This window comes from Lissotriton helveticus, chromosome 5_1, assembly GCF_964261635.1.
Source record: "Lissotriton helveticus chromosome 5_1, aLisHel1.1, whole genome shotgun sequence".
Taxonomy (NCBI): Eukaryota; Metazoa; Chordata; class Amphibia; order Caudata; family Salamandridae; genus Lissotriton; species Lissotriton helveticus.
The window spans coordinates 763,120,987-763,144,838 of NC_136065.1; positions in this window are offsets into that span (position 1 = coordinate 763,120,987).

The following is a 23,852-nucleotide window of genomic DNA, read 5'->3' on the forward strand; positions in this document are numbered from 1 at the left end:
TCTGATTCAGAGAGACAACGGCCCACCCCCAAGGTACAGGTGTGCAACATGCCTAATCTTTCTTAATCGGGCCCCCTTGGGCGCAGAGCTGCCGAACTGAAGAGGTGCAAGAAAAGGTGCGATGCGGGAAATACTATGGTCTAACATGCGCACACAGGCCCATTCCTTCGAGAATTTCTTCTCCCCAAATATGCGCTGGAGAACGATTGCAACGGAATGTTTGTTTCTCCAAGTTATTAATGTACAGGGGAGGTGTCCACTGTAGGTCTAGAAGAGGCAGGCTTGAGTCAGCTTCTCGGATATCCAGACAAGATAAAGCTACATTTTAAGTGTAATGTGCACGATTCATAAACTTGGCTCTAACATCCTGTCCTGTGAGGTGGTCTTTATTGCCCCTGCCCCCATGCCCGTTTCAAAGCCCTCAGGCGCCAACCTTAAGCTGCATGCTGGGCCCCAGGGGAAGCACAGTGGTAGACTAGTCTTCCCCCTGGGTCTTTCGCGCAGGGGAGGACTAGGTAGGGTCAAGGGGTGGAGTTAGGGGTTGGGTATAAGAGTAGAGGGGTGGAATGGATCTTCCTCTTCCTGCACTCTCTGCACCATAGGGAGGTCTAAGTTTAAAAGGGGGAGAAAAAGTGTTAGGGTTAGGTCTACCTTGTCTAGCGGAGCAGGACTTGTTGTGAAGGATCGCGGAGCCACTGGCTGGTGGTTGTGGGTGTGTTGCGGACAAGGAGCATAGTGGATTTCTTTTCGGACGAGGAGGTGAGGGAAGCCCTGTGGCTGCTGGGCCGTGTGGGCCTGTTGGACCTTCTCCAGCCTGGTGTGCTGCGGGAGGCCTGGGAGGGAATGACCCACACCCTGCGGGCAGCTTCCGCGGGTGTTGCAGCGGCAGAGGTGGCTTGCCTTGATGAACCACGCCGCTGGGGAGAGTTGCGTCAGGTCGGGGGAGGGGCTTGTTAAAGAAAGAGCCCGGGCGCGGAGGCCGGCAGAAGAGCCTGCTTCCGCGGGTTGAATTCCTACAGCTCGAGTTTCGAACGTCGGGGGGGCTTCTGATGCTTCTGGTGCCTGCGGGGAGATGGCCATTGTGCCTTGGGGGAGCGGGAAGCTTACGCAGAGCGGGGGAGTGCCGGTTGGGCCTCAGCCAGGCCCGACGGTGCTCGTGGGCCTGGGGAGCTGGAGGAGGTGTGTTTGGGGGAGGGTGGGGCACCGGGCCCAGATATGGAGGCTGCAAGGCTGGAAGGGGCCAGCCCTACAGGAGAGGTGCATGTGGGGCAATGGGAGGACTCTCCCATTGACCTGCCTAGGGGTTCCCGGGTGGGGACTCATGTGCCTGCAGGGGAGGTGGTGGTGCCTCAGGTGGGGGTGGCCCTGGTGGATGGTGGGAGGGGGACCCCAGTGTGTTAGTGGCACCGGGGCTCTAGGTGGGGGCTGCAGCCATACAGGGGGCTACTGCACACCTCTCCTCCCCCAGTGTGGGGTCATGGCATGGGAGGACAGGGTTAGGAAGCAAAGGCTGCTAGTGCAGCAGGTGGGGGTGCGCCGGGCAGAGATGGAGGTGGCTCGGGTGGTCTGGAGAGACGTGGCGGAGAGGCTACCCACCCCTACCTCTGAGGAGGAGTGGTGGGCTGAGCAGGAGGAGAGGGAGAAGGCAGATAGGGCCAGGAAAGGAGGGGGGTGCAGCAGTAAGGGGCAACAGCCTAGGGTAGGGACGGCCAGGACGGCTATGAGGCCCGATGGTGCCAGGGCCCGCCCAGGTTGGAGCAACCTGGGGGCAGGGGGGATCCAAGCTAGCGGAGGTCAGTGGAGTGCGGGGAGGTGCAGCGGGGCGCAAGACGGCTCCAGGATGCCACCTTGAAGCAGCAGGGGGGTCCGCAGCAGCCATCCCTCTGGCTGGGGCAACAGATTTGTGTGTGGCGAGTGGGGTGGTGTTGAGTGTCACGAAGAGTAAGGGTGTGAAGAGAGCAGTGAGAGAGGTGTTGTGGGCGCCTGTGGATGTGGAGCGAGAGTTTTATTATGATGAGGAAAGTGATGACCTGGAAGAAGGGGAGGTGAAGGATGATGATGACAGGACGGGGGAGTAAGGAGCACAGTGGAGTTAGTGTTTTGAAGGAGCCTAAACCGACGAAGGGCAAGGCGAAAGTGGAGGTAACCAAAGTCACCAGCACCATAGGATAGTCCGGAGAGGCGCACTCATCTTTGGCAGGTGAGGGGGCATGGTGGGCAGCTTGGGATGGCGAGCCAAAAGGGGGTAGGAAGAAGGCTTGCCGGTCAGTGGGTGTGGAGGAGGGGTCGGTGCAGGAGTACATAGGGTTGACAAAGGACAGGCCTAATCTGGGTGCCAAGTCGGAGGGGGTTAAGTCTGTATCTACAGCGGGGGTTCATACGGATAAGGTGGACAGGAAGGATGAGAAGGGGGAGAAGTCAGAGGACAAGCATCAGAAAAAGTTGCCCTACATGGGCTGGCCATGCCCCTGGGATCACATTTGTCGGACAAGATTAAGACTAGGATTTGGAAACACGAGTATGTGGACGTGTTTAAGTCATTGCACAGGGAGGTGCAAGCAAAGGAGGGTTCCAAGGAGGAGGAATGGGAGTTGACTAGATGGCCCAGGGTTCCGGTGAACATGGAAAACTAGACATCGGCGTTTCTCATTTATGCTATCATTTACTGCGAGAAGCACCTGGATAGGGCCATAGTGCTGTTGAAGTAAATGGACATTATTAGGAAGGCCCAGATGCAATTTGGTGGGTTCACTTGGCTGAGCTATGATGAGGAGTTCAGGGCCAGAGTTAGTGCAAACCCGGACAAGCATTGGGAGGAGTTGGCCAGGAATTGTGGATGCAGAGGATGGCATCCATGCATTCATCGACTTCTACGTACACGGCGAGTTGCTTGCCGGTCACTTATCCGTCTTTTCCGTCGCGCACCGCCCAAAGCGGGGCAGGGGAATACCGCCAGCGCAGGTAGCACAGGTCAGTCCGCTAAGCCAGGCAGTTACAACACCGGGGCATGTTGGAGTTACAACAGGGGATACTGCTCGCGGTACCCGTGCAAGTTTAAACATGAATGCTCCAAGTGCGGGGGGCGGCACGCCCTTACACAATGTCTTACCCTGGTCATACCCTCTGAACAGTGGCAAAACGAGAAAGGAAGGGGACAGGCTGGACAGAAGGGCGCCTACACTGGTTAAGGTGGAGGCGATGGCCCAGTGGCTCTCGTGTTACCCGGACAGGGAGGCAGCTTTGAGGTTTCAGTGGGGTTTCACGGAGGGCTTTCGGGTGGGCTATCAGTGGCCGAGGGTGCGGAGATGGGCGGACAGTCTGAAGTCAGCTAAAGAATTGCGAGGAGTGGTGGCGGCCAAATTGCAGAAGGAGGTGGACGAAGGGAGGATTGCAGGCCCGTTTTGTGACTGGTCAGCCGATGACTTAATCATCTCCCCTTTGGGGGTGGGGCCTAAGACGGAGGAGGGTGAGTTTCGCATGATACATCTCCTTTTGTGGCCGGAGGGACGGTCTGTTAAGGATTACATTGCGGAGGCGGACTCAAGGGTGCTTTACACGTCGGTGGATGATGCGATTCGCCTAGTGAGGGTGTGTGGGCCAGGGGCGGAATTGGCAAAATTTGATATCAAGTCTGCTTTCCGCCTTCTGCCTATACACCCCACGGATTCCTCTCTGCTAGGGATGCAATTCGCGGGGGCCATCTACGTGGTCAAGGTTTTGCCCATGGAATGCGCGATTTCCTGCACGCTGTTCGAACTGTATACCACTTTCTTGCAGTGGGCTTTCACACAGATCAGCGGGCTTCAGGACGTTACTTACTATCTGGATGACTTCGTTTTTCTAGGGAAGGCACACTCAGGGATTTGTGGCAGGGCCCTGTCGCATTTCCAGGAGATTTTGCAGTGCTTCGGAGTCCCCTTGGCACCAGAAAAGACAGCTGGGCCCAGCTGCAGTCTGGCATTCCTGGGCATTGAGCTGGATTCCATTCATTGGATAGCTTGGCTCCCTGCTGCGAAAGAGACAGAGATACAGGCGTGCCTCTTGTGGGCGATCGGAGATAGGAGGATTGCTTTGAGGGTTGTGCAACAAATGCTGGGTTTCTTGAATTTCGCATGCAGGGTGGTGAGGGCTGGACAGATGTTCTGCCGACAGCTCGGCATGGTCATGTCGTGAGCAGTTCTACCACACCACAGGGTCCGGATCTCCATGGGGGTAGGGGCGGATTTGCGAACAGGGTTGTTGTTCTTGACAGACCATGTCTGCATTTCTTACCTGCTGTGATGTCTGTACCACTGTTGCCTGCTGCCTGCTGCTGGTCTTTGTTTGGGACATTGAAGGGGCCGCTGCAACGCATGAATACTGCTGAGTGCCGCCATTGCCCTCTTGCCGCCAGGGGACTACATCCCCAGTGTCCAACGCCACCCATCACGCTTGTGAGCGCCAGGAGGCGCACATTAGGGGGCCAAGTCTCCCGCGGGGCGGGAGCCCGTGTTTACATTTCTTACCTGCTGTGATCTTTGTCCCAATGTTGTCTGCTGCCTGCTTGTGGACTTTGTTTGGGACATTGAAGGGGCCGCTGCAATGCACAAGTACCGCCGAGTGCTGCCATTGCCCTCTCGCCGCCAGGGGACGACATCCCCCAGTGTCCCACGTGGCAACCACACCACCCATCACGCTCGTGAGCGCCAGGAGGCACTCATATGGGGGCCAGGGCTCCCGCGCGGCGGGATCCCATGTTTGCATTTCTTGCCTGCTGTGATGTCTGTCCCACTGTTGCCTGCTGCCTGCTGCTGGACTTTGTTTGGGACATTGAAGAGGCCGCTGCAACGCACAAGTACCGCCGAATGCCGCCGAGTGCGCCATTGCCCTTTTGCCGCCAGGGGACTACATCCCCCAGTGTCCCACGCAGCACCCATGCCACCCATCACGCTTGTGAGCGCCAGGAGGCACTCATAAGGGGGCCAGGGCTCCCGCCGCACGGGACGCACATGGGCGTGCCAGGGCCGCGCCCTGGCGAAGCCAGGGCCAAGGGCTTCGTCTGTGCCCGTCAGTGACTGGAGGTGGCTGGGCTGGGCCACCCCCCTTGGCTGTGAAAAAGGATCTCCTGTCATATATCGGTAAGGAGAAATATTGACCATAGTGATAAATATCTATTTCATTTCTTCACAAAATTAAAATGGGCAAGAGAAAACAACCGCAGTCTAAGGAAAAACTCCAACCTGCCAAAACACCCATAACTAAATATTTAAAGACAGCAGTGTGGATGATCGACAGTGAAATTGTCTTGGTGAAAGAAAAGTTGGCAGCAACAAAAACTGCATTAGACGCCGCCTTAAAGGCACCCGATCCTGCCGACAAGCAAGATACATTTACACCTGAAGTATCTGAGATGGTACTGGAATCGGAGCTAGTACTATCAGATAATAATGTAAGCAGGGGGATGGCGTCATGCAGAAGAGACAAGCCATGTGTTTTAACAGCGTCACTGGAGATATCAGAGTCAACAGATAGTGCAACACTAATTTCACCACCAGCAAAAAAAGTCAAGCAACTGCCCAGATTGAAGAATAGTACAGAAGAGGCTATCACGATAAAACCCAGTGTAAAACAAAAGGCAAAGAAAGGGGGGAACCAGCGGGAACATCAAAAAGAGAGACCACTACCATGGATAGCCATCCCAGGATGGTAAATCTTGAGACATTATTTAAAAAAGTGCATTCTAAATTGGATTGTATAGAACAACGTTTTATGTCTGAACTTAAGCTTGTTCAAAAGGAGGTAACTTCTCTAACCAATTTGGTCTCTGACCTCCTTGTATCTAAAAAAAACTCATATAAATCAAGCACAGATGTGAAAATACAACCTAGGTTGATGGATGTTGGCGGAAGCCATTTGCCAAAGTAAGCTAGCAAATGACTTTACAAAGCCTGTTCTAGGGGGTCGTATGTTGTCCACTCAAAGTCAAAGGCTGCCCATAGTAAATCAAATGAGTCCTAATTTAGCGAAATAAGTGAACAGAGTAGGGCTAATATATAGGCCAAATTATCATGAGCATACCACCGAGAATACTATGGAGGAGTCCTTACACCTACCACCCCGGGCTACACCCTATGTTATTGTGCATAAAAATATCCCGAGGACACAAAACACGCTTTTTGAACCATATGAGAAACTCAAGAATCAGGTGATTTATTGGTTAACTGTTAATACGAACATTGAGACTACAGTTCTATATCACAATATTATAATGCTGAGGAGAGTGAGTTGGGTTGGGAAGTCCAGGAAACACACTACGGGAGATTGTGTGGTGGTGAACCTTCGCAGTAGTAAACTGGTAGAAGCCCTTTTAGAGCTACTGATGAATAACAACAAAGAAGTTAATTTCGTGAGGACTGAACATATAACTGCTGTCCCGTTAGGATATTTTTACAGGCCAAACGAGGTTCACCCAAATTTCCATAGGACTAACCCTCTTAAGCCATTTTTTAATATTCCCATACATAACAGGTTTGAACCACTCAGATCATGTAGTGAAATTGATTGACATAAGAAAAATGATGAGTGTGATGGGGAGAGAACTACTGATGATATTCCTTTCAGATGTCGGAGAGATGGTAACGAAAGAGTAAATAGATTGACTGATAATACGAGCATGCAATTATTGTGCAAGGAGCGTAGTAATCTGAGAGTGTATGGATCAGGTAAAGGGCTATATCTCTATGTTATAATGGGTGCGAGTGATACACACCCTGAAACATCTGGTAGGCATCATCACGAAAATCTTGGTAATACCAGCGATACGGAGGTCAGCGAGAAGGAAAATATGGCCATACAAAGAACAGTTTATATTGACTATACATCACCAATTATTACAACCTGGAATATAGCAGGTATTAAAAATAAGATAAATAATGAAATATGGCTAACATCCTTAGAAAAGTCTAGCATAATCATGGTTCAAGAAACATGGAATGTGGAACCCTTTTTTATAAATGGGTTTAAAGTAATTTGCACTAACGCTAAATCATCTAGGCGAGGGAGAGCTAAAGGTGGTTTAGCAATATTAGTAGCGGTTACAGCCCCACTGTCAGTAAAAGCTCTTAATACTAATTCACAATTTTATCAGCTGATACAGCTTTATTCAGAAAGGAAACAAACAATCATTTTGATCAATTTTTATAATAATGTTTTTGATGGTACCAAGTCAAAAGTAATCAATGATTTAGAGGCCGATTTAGAGATTTTTGTGAGATCTTGTCGGATCATATATCATTTTGTGGGGGGGGATTTTAATTCTGAAATTTGCAGTATCCCGCTAGGAGAACAATGCAGATTTATTGATTGTTTTGGGGATCGGATATCTATTTTTCCTCAAGAGTGGTATGGAGAAGCTATAAATACTATTACCTCTAAATATAACCTAATTGTCCTAGAACCAAAAAGCGCAGAGGGTGATACTGCTATTCCAACCTATGTAGGCGAAAGAGGTGCGTCAAATATAGATCATTTTTATTATAACAGTTTTGGAAATGGCCCTTTTTGCAGGGTCATTCCTAAACCTTTTGCCTTCCTCCTGGATTTTTCCTGACCTATTTTTGTTGGCTTTATGACTCTGGGCACTTTACAACCGCTGATCAGTGCTAAAGTGCATATGCTCTCCCTGAGTAAATATGTCTGTGTATTGGATTTACCCTGATTGGCTTATTTGAGTTACCTGTTAGTCCCTAGTAGTGTGGCCTATGTGTGCCCAGGGCTGGTTACCCAAATGCTGCTGGTGGGCCTGCAGCGCTGGTTTGAGCCACCCTGAGAAGCAGTTTGTAAATGGTACCTCAGACCTGCCACTGCAGTGTATGTGTGCAGTCTAGAACTGCCATCTTGGCTGAGAAGTGCCCACACTTCCCAGCCCCTGAACCTTCCCTTAGCATCATGTCAGTCACCCCTATGGTTGGTGCATTGTGTGTGTAAGGCAGGACATGGCTTGATATGTGTAGCATGTCGTGGTAGTGAATTACCCTCCATTTTGTTTTTCACTGCTGCAAGGAGACCTGTTCGGTCAGAATGGGCAGACTGGCTATTATATCTTATAGTCCTAACAGTCCCAGGAAACATGGTAGAAATTCGAGTTTAGTATGCCTGAGCTCAGAATAATAAAATACATCTTTTGGCAAAGTTGTTTTTAAGATTCTGTGTTTGAAAATACCACTTTTAGAAAGTAGGTATTTTTGCCTAAGCATTCCAGTGTGCTCTGCTGTTATGTGTATTGACTGTCTGGGTTTAGAAGGGCTAGGCAGGCTGAGTCAGACCTGGGTTGAATAGAGAGATCTGCATTGAGTACTAGGGAGGTGTAGCTCCTTGACCTGAATAGGGCTGTGCCTGGCAAAGTGAATGCTGGCTCCACCTCCTATTGTGCGTCTGATGGCAGGCCCCCTCTTTCTGAAAGGAAGGATGCAGCCTGGTAAACAAAGTGATCCAGGCCTGAGCAAAACCGGTTCTGGCTGGGTTCATTGACCAGAGACTTTTGAGAACAAAGACTTTTGGGGTTTAAATATCTGTGCCCGAACCCCGGAATTTTGTATTGCTGCTGGATGTCAAGAGGAACCTCTGTCCGTGTTACTGAAGGAATTTGCAGGAGAGGACTGTTTCTTGGATTGGCCTGCAGTAATTCCCCTTGGACTCGGAAGAAGAGGGAAAAGAACTTTTGAGAGACTTTTACTTTTACTAAGCAATCACCCAAGGGCTAGAAGAGAGCTGGCCTCCTGCTGGAGTCACAGGCACATCTGACTCCCCCACCAGCCTCCTAATTCCTCCCAGCAAGGATTTCTATCTGCAGGTGAGGCCCCTGTGAGTTCCAGGGCCTCTAGGTCTATTGCAGAGAAGAGAGTGCTGAAATTGTCGCTAACACCCGTTTTTGAGCCGCTGCAGCTGAAGAGGGAAACATCCTTTACAACTAAACTTTTACAACGCAGTGCTTTTACAACGCAGGTTTTACAACGAAAACCATTACAACGCATTGCGCTGGGGGGCGCTCTAGGATAGGGAATAGATTTAATTTACTATCCAACACCTTCCCTAGTGTCCACGGGGACTGGAGTTGGAATAGTAAATTAAACTCTTCACTATCCAGCACCCCAAAGCGCTATGCGTTGTAAAGGTTTGCGTTGTAAAAACTGCATTGTAACAGCATGCGTGGTAAAAGCATGCGTTGTAACGTCATACATCTGCTGAAGAGCATAAGAAAAATCATTGCGCTGCTGCCGCCGAGCGCTCACAAACCCAAGATCATCGCATCTCAAGCTTGAGGGCCACAAAATGCTCGCTAACCCCCGAGATCATCGCATCGCACGTTTGCGGGCTTGTCGAAGGCTCGCTAACCCCGGATCATTGCATCAAGATCATCGCATCACAACATCGCAGAGCGGGTGACGCGCATCTGCCATTTTCCTCGCATCGCACCTGGATCATCGCTCCCTCGCGGGGCACCATTTTCTTTCATCGCAACAAGATCGCACACGCAACAGGATCAGCGCATCATCCTCCCTCGCGGCAAGGATTCAACGCATCGTTGGCCTAGTGTAAAGAAGCCTGTCGCTTTGTCCGCACGCACCCGCAGACCGGCACATCATCCTCCGTAGCGGCAAGGATTCAACGCATCGCCGGCCTAGTGTGGTGAAAATCATCGCTACAGCTCGATTGCGACATTTTGCTTGTTTTGCTATGAAATCCAGGTACTTTGTAAGTAACAGGGTCGCAGAGAACCCCTGCTTTGAACTGAACCCTTATTTGAACACTTTTAACTATTTTTCCAGCTTTTCAAGAGTACCCCCCCCCCTTTTCACTATTGTGGCTTTTTACCATAATTGGTCTTGTGTTAAGTCTATATATAAAGATTCCTATTTTTTATAGCTACTTGTGTGGTGTCTCTTTGTAGTGTCCTTCACTGTGTTACTGTGTATGATCATAAATGCTTTACACACTGCCTCTGAGGTAAGCCTAGCTGCTCGTGCTACGTTACCACAGGGTTGAGCAGGGGTTATCAAAGGGTGTAGCCCCCTTACTCTGACTTAGGAAGAAGGGTCCCTACTTGGTCTGTGGTCAGCCACTGCCAACTAGAGACCCCCATTTCTAACAAACAGCAAATTGCAAAGGCCTGGTTGAGAAAATTATAATTAGTGAAAATCTGTTTAGTGACCATCACCCTATTAATTTGAAACTAAGGATTGGTTTGGGTCATCAACAGAGGGGTAAATCCATACAATCAGATATAGCATTATAAGGAAATAATGGAGTATCAATTAAATGGGCCGGTGTAGATCCAATATTATTTTTGGAAAGTATAAAAGGGAAAATTGAAAAGGATATTGATATCTGTCTAAATAACTTCACTTCAGATTTCCATATCGTAAAAGCCTTTTATAGTATTACATATGAAATAGCAAAAGATCTAACTAGTAAAAAGAAGAAAAAACCCTGTGAAAATACTCCTAGATGGTTTTACGAAAAATGCACTAAGTTAAACAAGGCTTTAAAAATGGCCCTGAAAGCAAAACCTAGGATTTGTAGTAAAATAAGACTACTGAGGAAAGAATACAAAATAGCTTTAAGTTATAGGAAAAGTGAAATCCGAGAGGACGCTTGGGCGAGTCTCATCCAGGCTGCTGAAAGTAATAACACAGGTTTATTTTGGCATACTATCGATCATCTTTATTTTAAAGATATTTGTACACTGAAAATTGTAATTGCAGTCCCCCCGCAGGACTGTATTACACATTTTGAGTTAATTTTTAATCCTGGTACATGTAAAGCCACTCCAATGTTAAATAGTACCATTATATTAGTAGAACCAACAAACTCCGTACCCATAACATCGATGGAAATTAAATTAGCCCTCTCAAAGAGTGCCAGGGGCAAAGCGGCTGGTCCCGACGGCGTACCAATTGACGTCTTTAAAAGTAATATGGAATTCTGGACCCCGATATTAGTGAATGTTGTAAATGCTGCTATGGGAGGAGTTAAATCCGCATCATGGTCCCAAAGCATTATTGTACCCATCTTCAAAAAGGGAGATAGTGGAAAGGCTAACTGTTACCGCCCTATATCCCTTCTGGACTCTACTTTAAAGTTAATGGGTAGGATTCTATTGGGGAGATTAGAAGACTGGGTGGACGAGAATAACATTCTCTAAAGAAGCCCAGTTTGGGTTCAGAAGAGGTATGGGGACTGTGGAACAGTGCCTAAATTTGGAACTCCTTATCGGAAAGTACATGCTGGCGAAGGAGGGGGCTCTCCACCTATGCTTTGTGGACCTTACAAGCACGTTGGACTTTGCCTATCACACAAAGTTGTGGCAAACTTTAAAAGAGATAGGAGCACCAAACTAAATTATTATATTCCTATCTCAAATCTATAACTCCTTAACTTCTAGAGTTCGTTTTGGGAACAAAGGAGAATGTACACAGGATTTTATGGTTACTGGAGGTGTACGCCAAGGATGTGTATTGGCTCCATTGTTGTTCTCATTATATATCAATAACGTGGACTCCTTTTTGCAAATACAGAAAGCTGATTGCCCTAAAGTAGGAAGCCGTACTACCCCAGTACTACTTTATGCGGATGGCGCAGTCCTCCTGTCGGGGACAGCAAATGGTCTACAATGTCTAATTGAGAAGTTCTCCCAGCACATAATAGAAAAGGACTTGCAATTAAACCTTACTAAAACCTCTGTTATGACATGTGGTAAGACCAGATTTAAGAGTAGACAACACAATGTGGGGGGAGTGGTTATAGGTAGAGTGCCAAACTTTGTCTACTTGGGCCTTCGTTTTAATAGTAGGGGCAGTTGGAGACCACATATGTACTAGTAATTTGAATTTTTTAATAGTAGTCGAGGGAATTTTTAGATTCTCATCCAAAATGGGAAACAAGCCAGTTAGGGAGATACTTACTTTGTATAGAAGAAAGTGTGTGACTGGGGCCTACTACGGTGCAGAAATATGGGGAAGAGTAAGTTCCGCCTCCCTGCAAATACAAGAAAACAAGTTTTTGAAAAGACTTTTGGCAGTACCTAGCTCCACAGCCAACTATGTCATACATAGAGAACTGGCCGTACGATTCATAAATGATACTATTAGAATAGCTGGTCTCACTTTCTGGCGAAGGCTGTGGGCAAAGCATGAGGCAAAACTTACAACAGATATAATAAAAGATTGTCTGACTCTCGATAATTGGAAAGAAATCCAATGGCTTGAGTACATTCACAACTTATTGATGGATTGGAAGATAGATTTTAATAAAGGGGAACCCATATCGATACGAGACATTAGTAAGATTGATTTGAAATTGAGATATATCTCGCTTATGGACTGTGCTAGAAGTGATGAAGACAAACACAAATATAGCGTTACTGCTTATTGCCAAATCACTTCTGTTCCGGGTTTACAATGCTACCTAAAAATGATTGTAAATTCCCAGCACAGATTCTACCTCACGAGGTTGAGATTTGGTGCTGCACATTACCTTGTAGCATTTCGTGACAGAGAAAAAGGTTTCCATAAGCTACCGAATTGCCCTTGTAATGGGAAAACTGCTCAGTCTACACTACACTTTCTATATTTTGTACACTGTTTAACGATATAAGGAAATTAATCTTAAGACCCCTTTTTCTTGCAAATAGATTGTATAATTATAAAAATGCTTTTATTATTTATGTGCTTTGGACAATATGAAGATTATGTGCACTGTTGTACATTTTAATGTACGCGCAATAAGGAAAAGAAAGGAATTGGCGTACTTAGACGTATTATCATATGAAAATATTGATGAGGATAATTGGAGTTGTTACAACAAAAGTATAGAATTGCAATTTATAGTGATTTTAATTATATGCGATTTTTTGCACAATTATGCATCTATGTTGCACAAGGTGTTCTACTTTATAATATTTTTACATTCTTGTGTAAATGTAAAATATGTCATTAGCTTGACTGTAATTATGAAATGTAGGCCTTTATAAATTCCCTTGACTATTGTACATATTTGGTAAGAAATGTAGTAAAGGAAAATGTCTGTGGGGCATATTACCAACGTTAAGCGATATTTATCGCTAACGATGCTTAGCAACGAATTTTTTAACGCTAAGCATCGTCAGAAATTATCGCAAATAAACATTGCTATTATCAAGGTTTATCGCAAATGCGATAAAAAACGGCCGCAATGCATGAATATCGCTGAAAAGTCAGCGATATTCATGCATTACCGAGCTAACGCTCTTAGCCATGTTATCCACCTCCCATTGGATAACATGGCTAAGAACTGCTCAGGGCAGGTGTTAGTTTTTGGAGATATTCGCGCTTAGCGCGAATATCTCCAAAAGTTGGTAATAGGAGATAGCGATGTTAGCGACTGTTTCCAGTCGCTAACATCTTGGCACGCCCACTTTGCATGTCATTAGTGATAAATTTCACTGACATGCAAAGTGGGGCCCAAGATGGTCGCTATCTCCTACTAGCTGTCGCTAACTGGTGTTGGCGACAGCTAGGTAATGAGGAGATAATTTTATCTCCGCTTTCTTGGCTTTTAAAGCCAAAAAAGCGGAGATAAACCCCCTTGATAATATGCCCCTAAATTTTAAAAAATTTGTATATTGTATTTCGGATGGTTTGTTTTAGAATGCTTTTATGGATGTATATTTTACTCCGAATAAAGCTGTTTTGAATTGAATTGATTGACTGACTTCAATGGGGTGTCCCTGGACTTGGAGGACGAAAGGATGGTTTGGCTAGTTCAAATTTACTCTGATGCAGCCGGGGCAGCTGGTTTTGGAATTTTCTGCGATGGCAGGTGGTGCGCGGAGGATTGGCCGGCTCATTGGGTGAAGCAAGGGAGGAGCATTGCATTTCTGGAATTCTTTCCCTTATTGGTTATACTGGAGATGTGGGGACATGAGTTTCAGACCAGATCAGTGCTGTTCCACGTGGACAACATGACTGTGGTCGAGTTGGTCAACCGACAGCAAGCAAGGGATCTGAATGTGGTTTTTAGAGCCAATCATGTCCTGGGGTGAATAATGACATTGCGAATGCTTTGTCTCGTTCGCAGTGGCAGCGGTTCCGGCGACTGGCACCAGGAGCGGATCTGTGCAAGACCGAGCTGCCGGACGGCATATGGGTCTTGGGGGTGTGAGGGTGATAGGCCTGGTTGAAAACGCTATTGCTGACTCCACAAGACGAACCTACAGTCTGTCGTGGGCGGAGTTTGGATCCTTTATGGGATAGCGCGGGGATTCAGCTTTTGGAGATCTCTCAGCGGTGGAACAAGGAGTGTAGCAGTTTGTATTGCATGGTGTTGATATAGGGCTGACGTCTGCGACTATATCAGGAAAATTGGCAGGAGTGTCATTCTTTTGTTGTTTGTTTTTTGGTTTTGACCCTACGAAATATGTGATTATAAGTAGGGTACTCAGAGGTTGGGGCAGGGAAAGGAGGGGAGGAGGGGGGTTTAGGGAGGTGATTACTTTTGAACTGTTGGTCAGGTTGGTCGAGGTTTTGCCGCTTTGTTGTTATGATACTTTTGAGGTGCGAGTTTTCCATTTGTGCATTATCTGGATGTTCTTTGGGGCTTTTAGGGTCTCTGAGTTGCTTGGCACATGGTCAGTGGGTGGCAGAAGGTATGAGGAGGTCAGGTTGGATGCGGGGCGACTGGGGATTTGGTTGGGTCAGTCTAAAACGGATCAGTTGGGGCAGGGTAAGTGGGTTTGGTTGTGTGAGAATGGTTGTGGGGGTGTGTGCCCAATGGCTGAATGGAGGTCGTTTCTGCTTTTCTCGCGGGCTGTGAGTGGTGAGATTTTTTGTCACGTCTGGGGCGAAGGTGACGGCGGGGCAGTTGTTGGTGGTGCTGCGTATGGCTTTGAGGTGTCTGGGTTTGGAACCGGGAGGTTTTGGGACCCACTCTTACCGTATTGGGGCGGTGACAGTTTCAGCTCGGCTGGGTTGTCCTGGGACAAGTTTCAGCCAATTGGGAGGTGGAAGTCTGGGTGCTGTGAGTGGTATATTCGTAAGTGAAGGGTATGGGCGGTGCTCAATGCTAGGCGTGGGGTGAATTGGTGTGGCTGGGTTTAAGCTGGGTTTCTAACATATTTTTCTCCTGTAGGTTGCTTGGGTGGACAGGGGGCCAAGACGATCACTTGGATCGTGGGGCATTCCTTCATGCACTGGGCCTCCAAGTATGCAGAGCAACAGGTGTACGGCCGTAACCTGGGATTCAAAGGACAACATCACAAGGTGCATTGGTGGAGTAAAGAGGGGATGCAATGGGGGGCACTATTGCCCTGGCTCACTAAGATGGTCCCTCAGAAAGGATGCCCTGATTTGTTGATCATACATTTGGGTGAGAACAATTTGGTTTGGCTGTCGGGTTTGGCACTCTTACAGCTGATGCAGAGAGACTTGGAGGTTTTGAAACAGGCTGGCAGGGACATGCATTGCCTGGACTGAGTTTGTTCCTAGGAAAGTATGGAGGGGTGCAATCAAACACGGCTCTGTGGAAAAAGCAAGACGGAAGATCAACAGAGCGATGCAAGTTTTCTGTGGGGACGAGGACATTAAGGTCATTGCTCATGCTGGACTGAGACTGGAGGAACCACTGCTGTTTAGGGACAAGTGTGGCTCACTGTGGAGAAGTGTGGCTCACTGGTTAGAGGAGGCAGACCTGGAAGCATATATCTGGGGGCCCCACAATCTACACTTAACAGACTCCAGGTCATTCAAAACTGTGCGGCAAGAATCCTCCTGGATATCCCCCGCCGAACTTCAGTCAGAGCCAGACTGAAGGATCTTCACTGGCTCCCGGTGAGATCCAGAATTGAATTTAAGAGCATGTGCATCGCACACCGATCCTACTGGGGTACAGGCCCCTCTATTAACTCCCCCCTGATGAAAGCCTATCTACCCTCCCGCCCACTCAGGTCTACAACCTCCCACCTCGCCTCAGTACCACGCATTAGGAAGGCCAGATGTGGAGGCCGCTCGCTTTCTTACAACCTGGCTAGGATCTGGAACTCCCTTCCCCTCCCTATCAGATCAGAACCTAACCTTCTCACCTTCCGTAAACTATTAAAAACTTGGCTCTTCAGCAAAATTCCAATCTAACTTTTCACTCAGCTTCTATTACTCCAGCCTCTCCAGCCCAACTCACTCTTTTCTATAGCGCTGGGACGCCCCTGGGTAGCCAACGCGCTTTACAAATCATCAATACAATACAATACAATACAAGCAGAGGTCAGCCCGGGACCAGGGTTCAATTCCCGGCTCGGCGGGGTCTTGAGTCCTAAAATGTCCATGGACTCGTCAATTCTCGCTCCGGTGCCTAATCGATTCATGGGTTCACACTCTGCGACTCTGGGCAATAGATTGCTTAATCTCCACAACGGCCCCTCGCGGCGGGATGCCTGGCTTTCACCTTGCGGATACCCTGCCGGGGTTATCTCACAGGGGAATACCAGGACGGGTTCCCTAAGCAAGCGCTTAGAAACCAGTGGTGATTTGCGCTATACAAATCCATGTACATTTACATTTACAACCAAGTGCATCTTTTGAGATTGGGGAATGCTTACTACATGATGGAGATGTGAGATAGGGTTAGCAAGTTGTGGAATGAGGTGATTTGGTGTCAGAGAAATGCTTGAATGGGTGAGGGGACAAAGATGCGCTGTCTGTACAGCGCGGGGCAGGTAACCGCCCTAAAGGGGGTTCCCTGGTTGGCGATACTTTGGAGGGGTAAGGGAGTCAATAGCGGGCACACCCATCCCTCGGGGGGGAGAGTGAATTATGTGGGGAGCTGGAGGCATGAGTGGAATGCCAGGTGATACCAGGGAGGATGCTAGGAGATCTGTGAAAATGGATGAGGAACGGAATAGGTCAGGGAGTGGTATGAGATGTGAGTTCGGAGAGGGTGAACAGAGTGAAGGAATTAAGAGTTGATGGGGGGTTTTGTTATTAATGTTGATGTTATTGGTTATTGTTTATTGTTGTGCAGCCTAGTCCTAATAAATGGCCTTTCACGCATAAGACACTAGCTTGGTCTGTTTATTGCGTGATGCTGGGCCCCGGGGGAAGCACAGTCGCAGACTAGTCTTTCCCCGGGGTCTTTCGTGCAGGGGAGGACCAGGTAGGGTCAAGGGGTGTAGTTAGGAGGTGAGTATAGGAGTGCAGAGGAGGAAGGGATCTTCCTCTTCCTGCACTCTCGGCACCAAAGGGAGGGATCATTTCAAAAGGCCAACCAACCACCCTGCAGTTACTAGGGTTTGGAGGTAGGGTTGGCGAGGTGTGCCAGTTTAGGATGGGCTGTGGGGTTGGTGATACTTTGGAGGGGTGGGGGAGTCAATAGCAGGTGCACCCATTCCTCGCGGGGGAGGGTGAATGATTTGAGGAGCTGGAGACATGAGTGGAATTCCAGGTGATACCGGGGAGGATGCTAGGAGATCTGTGGAAATGGATGAGGAACAGAATGGGTCTGGGAGTGGTACGAGATGTGAGTTCGGAGTGGGTGAAGAGAGTGAAGGAATGAAGAGTTGATGGGGGTTTTGTTATTGATGTTGATGTTATTGGTTATTGTTTATTGTTGTGCAGCCTGGTCCTAATAAATGGCCTTTTACGCTTAAGACACTAGCGTGGTATGTTTATTGCGCGATATATTTTATCCCACAATTATATTGCACCCTTGAAACCCCCATGGTCAGTCCACCTGCGTCATTGTTTTGTGTTGTTGAAGGACGTGGCTCGCTTTTGGGGAACACAGCCCCTTAGGAGGTGCATTGACTACAAGAAGCAGAGCACAGTTATGTACAAAAGGGAGAAAGTGAGACAGGGGAGCATGGCTAGCCAGCCAAGATGCCAGAACACTCTATCAAGGCTCCGTCTCCATGCCTGCTATTCCGTAATTTCTCATGTGCATGCAGTGCCATTGGGATGCCAGAAGTGGCGCGTTAGGCTCGGGTGCAGGCAATCCTAACAAGTTTGCAGCCGATTGATATTGCACGAGCCAAGCTATGTACAGACGCACAGCGGGAGAACCGCGTCGCGAGCCGGGCAGTGGTGATGGCCGCATAACGTCATCGAGCCGCGGCCTAGCTGCAGCAGCCTTGGCGAGTAACGTGAGGGGCCGTTTGGACGAGGCAGAAGTCAACGACACCAGAGAGTGGACCTTCACTTGTGATCCTGGCGGAGTGGTGGGCCGACGCTGCGACCTGACCACAACTTGAGGCGGACCACGGAGTCAGAGTGAAGCGACTCTGGGCGCCGGTGGTCATGTCTGGTGGCGGTGCTGATCCACAACAGAAGCTGCCAATCGTTCTGGAGGAAACACAATCGGAGGTACTCATTCTTCTGTGCCCCCTTCTGCTCATACTCCTCCCCCCTCATCTATAGTACTGGGTGGCGCACAGCGGGGGGGGCCCATATCGAAGATTCTGCTGGGAACACCGTGGAGGGGTTCTTCCACGGAGGCGCAGTCATTGATTGAGGAGTAAGCACCGGCAGGAACCATCGGGCCTAAGAAGGAACCCGTCATTGATGAAGCCCTCATAGTGCCGGCAATCTCAGGCTGCGAGAATCAAGGTGGCTCACTCTGACGTCCGCCTGGAGCAAAGAGATAACAGCAGCGCACTGCCTGACGTCCGCACCCAGTTGAAACAGGCGTAAGGCTTGCTGCCTGTCCTGAGGGCCGGATAGACGTGCGCCTCCACAATGAGTGCATTTCTGATCTGACTGCAGACTGGCACCAGAGGGGCAACTAGAGCCAAATTTCGGGGAGGGGGCTGAATATGTAAGCAATAGGCAGAGTGGAGGTGCAGGGGCTCTTAGAAGGGGTGAAACAACAGCAAGGCCTCCTTAACATGCAAATGGTCTTTTAAAGACCAGTGAAGTGCTCGGGTGCGGCTGTGTGTGTGCCCGGGAAGTTGTCTCATCCTGGGCTGCCACACACAATGGAGGGGCTGAAGCCCTTTGAGCCCAATGGGTGTTTCATGCCTGACTGGCACTGTGCTGGAGTTGGGGGAGACATGGAGTCCTCATACATCCATCAACGTTGCATGCACAGCATTGCTGGGCAAACTCATCGAAATGTATAGCGCCGCAGCAGGACCTTCCAGTGAGCCTATTCAGTGTCTAAATGCCCTGCCTTAAGAAATAATAATATTTACAGGCAACGGACCAAATCTAAATTGATGCAGTGGATCTTCACAGCTCCAGTCAACAAAGTGAGCATTCAGTCTTCACCAAGCTAGTGCTTACAAAGGGGCGCCTGGAAGAACGCATCTCCAGCACATACAAACTTGCTTGCAGTCCCAGCTGATACTGCGTAGAACGGCAATGCAGCGCTGCTACATATAAACATCGACCCCAGGCGCCATTGGAGCGCAGCTTGGAGCCCGGCTGCAGACGTCGCATGCAACAAATGCCAGACCCACTGCACAGTTAAACGGTAGACCCAGCTGCTTCAGTAATAATTGCAACTCTGGTGTGTGTTCCCCTGTTGATCTGAGTGTGTGGAACTCCCGATAGTGTTGACAGGCATTGGGGTTCATAGCACACTATCCTGCTCTCCTGCGCAGTGGCATCACCATTCCAGTAAGATGGGCAGGCAGTGCACAACCACAGGTACTGCAACCTCCCGGCCGGGGATGGGCCAAGCCCAGTCTTATCATGAATCTGAGCAGTCCGGCGCCTCCAAGACTTCCAGCCTGGAATCTAAGTTGAACTCTCTGCTCCAAGCAGTGTGCAGATGAGTGAGGCGTTGACACAGACTTGTACCTTCCTCGAGGGCCGATTGACAAGGTCACTGCAGACTTCACACCTCTCCATGCTGACCATCGACAGTTGTCAGGAAGAGTTAACAAACTAACTGCGGAATTGAAGGAGATTGCTCTAATCGCCTAAGACGTGACCACGGAAGTTTGTCATCTCAACTCCAGGCTACAGCTCTTGGAACGGCAGATGGACGATGCAGAAGGCCTTTCGTGCAGGAATAATGTGCATGTGGTGGGGCTACCAGACGGCGTGGAAGGAGGAGATGCGGTAGCATACACTGAGACCGGGTTGCAATCTCTGATGCCTGAAGGCACGATCTCCACCTTCTTTGATGTGGAGAGAGCACACAGGGTGCCGTCAAGCATCTGCCACCGGGAGCAAGACCAAGACCTTTCCTGTTTCGCCTCATGAATTTCAAGGACAGAGATTCAGTGCTCCATGAAGTCAGGAAAATGGAGGCAGTCACGGTTGACAATTCGCAAGTTCTTTTCTTCCCGGATTACACTCTGGGTGTGCAACGGCAAAGGAGCACCTTCCTTGCAGTCAAGAGATGCATGCAAGATTAATTTTGAAATACTCTGAGTCATAGGCAAGAAGCCGTAGGAATCGCTGCAGCAGGCACCAGATGCCACGTAACAGTCTCACTGATGCATTCGGCGGCGGCCCCCAATCATGAACAAGTGCTACAAGAAAGAAGAAACGCGCTGCAAACAGTAGCGGACTTCAGAAAATGGCAGAACAGCAGAGACGCCGATGCCTCCTCCGACCAGTCACTAAGTGAGGACAGCTTGCAGGCTCGTTGGCGGATCCATGAAGACCTGCAATTACTCCCTGATGTGACTCCCCAGACTGCAGATTACCTCATGTAGACATTAGATGTGGCTCGTGAATACACAAGTATAAGAATGCAATAGTACCTCTGCACATGACACACATGTCCTATGCATGTGTTACCTCTCGCTGCTCACCTTGCGACCATGTCCCATATGTCAGCTGACACAGATACACACACATCTGAAGTTGCAAACAGCAAGCAAATACTGTGAGGTACAGTACAATTGCACACGCATCAGCAAACACTGCGGGCCTAGACGCACAGGGTCTGGTACCTCCAAGGCTCACACACACCTCACCCCCCATGTACCCCTCGTTAGGGTTGTAGCGGCGCATGCTGCCGTGAATTGTCGTATGATACTGTTAGGTGTTTGGGCAGACACGTGTTGTCCCTCTGCTCTCTCCCAGTTGTACCCCCTAACATGTTGTTTACACCCTTAAGGAACATTGACTCATTGCACATCCATGGTTCTTATTACCATCTTCTGTAATTTTACAGCACCCATTGTGCCAGCGCCCTATACATTGCATAGCATATCGGCTGCATGCCACGCTGCCTTCTAATCACGTCATATGCCTCCCACCAACGTAATCACTTGGAATGTCAGGGGTATCCACACGCCCGCCCGTAGATATGCAATATATGCATAACTTGAATGCACGCTGCATATGTAGCATTTCTGCAAGAAACCCACATCTCCCAGCCGGACATATGCAAAGTGCAGCAGAGTTGTAGGGGTTACATATTGGCCACAGATTATTCGGCTTACGCAAGGGGGGGTTTGATGTGGGTGCGACCCGGTACTCATTTTGAACCAGAGGAAACAGTGATAGACACATACGGTAGGTATCAGTCAGTTCACAAACTTTATTCGGATAAACAATCTATCCATAAAAGTGTGACAGTAATTAAAAATGACAATAAGAATTAACAATATATAGTAGCAGGGATTATAGTTGTATGGGGAGAGTAACATAAAACATTTTAGATGGCAAATTGGAACAATACAATCATCATAGATAAATGACTAATGTATAAAACCAATCCATTCAATAATTAAGAATTGTCTATGCATAATTAAAGACTCAGTCCATGAACATTGACTTACGCGCCCTAGTGGCAGTTCTCAGGAATGTGCTTAAGCGAAAAACCAACTCTTCGTCTTCCAAGGCAAGCATGCATGAATAGGCAGTAGCCAAGCAAACAGGCCTACTCTTAATGAAGAACGGGAGAAGTAGCCACTTACTATATTTCATGTAAAATTTGCAGAAAAACAGAAAGTGCTGGGTTGATTGACTACTCAGGGGAACTCCTTTTTGCCCTTGCTGTTGCCAGAAGCTACACTCTCCCTACTGACACTCGGTGCTTATTGCAGACCCGCCCGCCTGTCTCCCGCTGCCCTGCCGCTCTCTGTCCATCTGGAGTGGGGCCGCCGAGCGGAGACCGGCGAGGGGCGGACTACAATACCCAGAAGCCCTAGTGGTGAGCCGTGTCACCTGTAAGCGCCAGGAGGCGCTTAAAAACGTCATCACCACCATTGAGAGGGGGAACTCGTTTTTGCCCTTGCTGTTGCCAGAAGCTACACTCTCCCTACTGACCCTCGGTGCTCATCGCGGACTCGCCCGCCTGTCTCCCGCTGCCCTGTCGCACTCTGTCCATCTGGAGCGGGGCCGCCGAGCGGAGACCGGCGAGGGGCGGACTACAATACCCAGAAGCCCTAGCGGTGAGCCGCGTCACCTGTAAGCGCCAGGAGGCGCTTAAAAACGTCATCACCACCGTCTCGCGGGACGCCGGGCGAAGCCCGGGCCAAGGGCGGGCCCGTTTAAGCCCGTTCAAGACCGGGTAAGACTGAACTGGGCCACCTTATTGACATTTAGCATCTTAGCTATCACTTTTCCTCTTATAACATCACCAAACACCTGCTCCCACTTTGCACCTGTTTGCAGTTATTCTGACTTGTAAATCTAAATGACACCCAGAGGTACCAGAAGCACTAAAGCACTACGTGCTGCTCAGGTATCTGGCCCTATCGACCAATTCATTTCTAGGGCAAACGAGGCAATCAACCAGGGCGTACTCCTGTTGGACCGGAGGGTTTCGCAGGATCTCGCATGGGCTAAACGTTCCTCGCTGGGTCTACTTGCTGCAGCTAAAAAACCCTTACGCCCCACAGAACCCGGTGCACTATTGGAAGAACACACTGACTCCCACACCGTCCCATGCACCGTGGATCTGTCAGTTTTCCTAGAGTTATCAGCCTCACAGTTATCACAGACATCTTTGTCACTGGAGAGAACCCCTGCTCTCTTTGTAAGTCCGAGCAGGGACGCCTCCACTTCAGCATCAATTAGGGGTTTAAGGGAGGGTGCGATACCTAAGAAAAAAAGAACTTACAATAAAAATTCTCGTAAGCAGCCCCAATCTATAATACAACTTAATCATCAAGCTTTACCTACTACCCAGTCTCCTAGCCATGCTGTTTCACCACAGCAAGACCTAAATCCCATACCGGCAGAAATAATTAATCTTTCCACCAACACGGCCAATCTTAGTATAAACAGTAACGAGGGAAGAGGGTGCGAAATTTGTGGCATAAATAACCAACTATTGACCAGATTAGGGGTACTAATTAAATCCTATGTGCTGCCTATCCAACAGACTTTGTCAAAAATTGAAAAACAGCTTGCAGCACTGACTATAACTCCCAAAACCCACAAGGGAACTCGGTTCAACAGAGGTCCAAAAATCCAACCCCAAATCCAACCCCAAAATCACCAAGGAAGGGGTGGTAGTACCCAAGTTGGTATCTAAACCGGCTTCTTCCATAACAGCCGTACTACAAAAACCTCTACCTACAGCAGTGAAGAAGGCTCCAGCTGTAACAAAAGTCCCCGCCCCTCTATCCTCCCACGCTCCCCCTCAAACAAAGTCACTAGGGATCCAAAACACCATCCATAAGACTAGGAGGAGGGGAGATAATCCGATCCACCTTCCACCAGAAGCTAGCCCGTACATGATGATTATGACCGGGGTTCCCGAGCTGAATACTAACTCGGATGAACCAGGTTGGTCCTTACGAAATAAAGTACTTCACTGGCTATCCTCTAATAGGCCGCTTCCACCATATTCTGACAATAGAGTCACAATGGTCCGCAGAGTCCCGTGGATAGGTAAAGAGCCAAAAAATATCAAGGGTGATTGCGTTATTGTTAATTTTG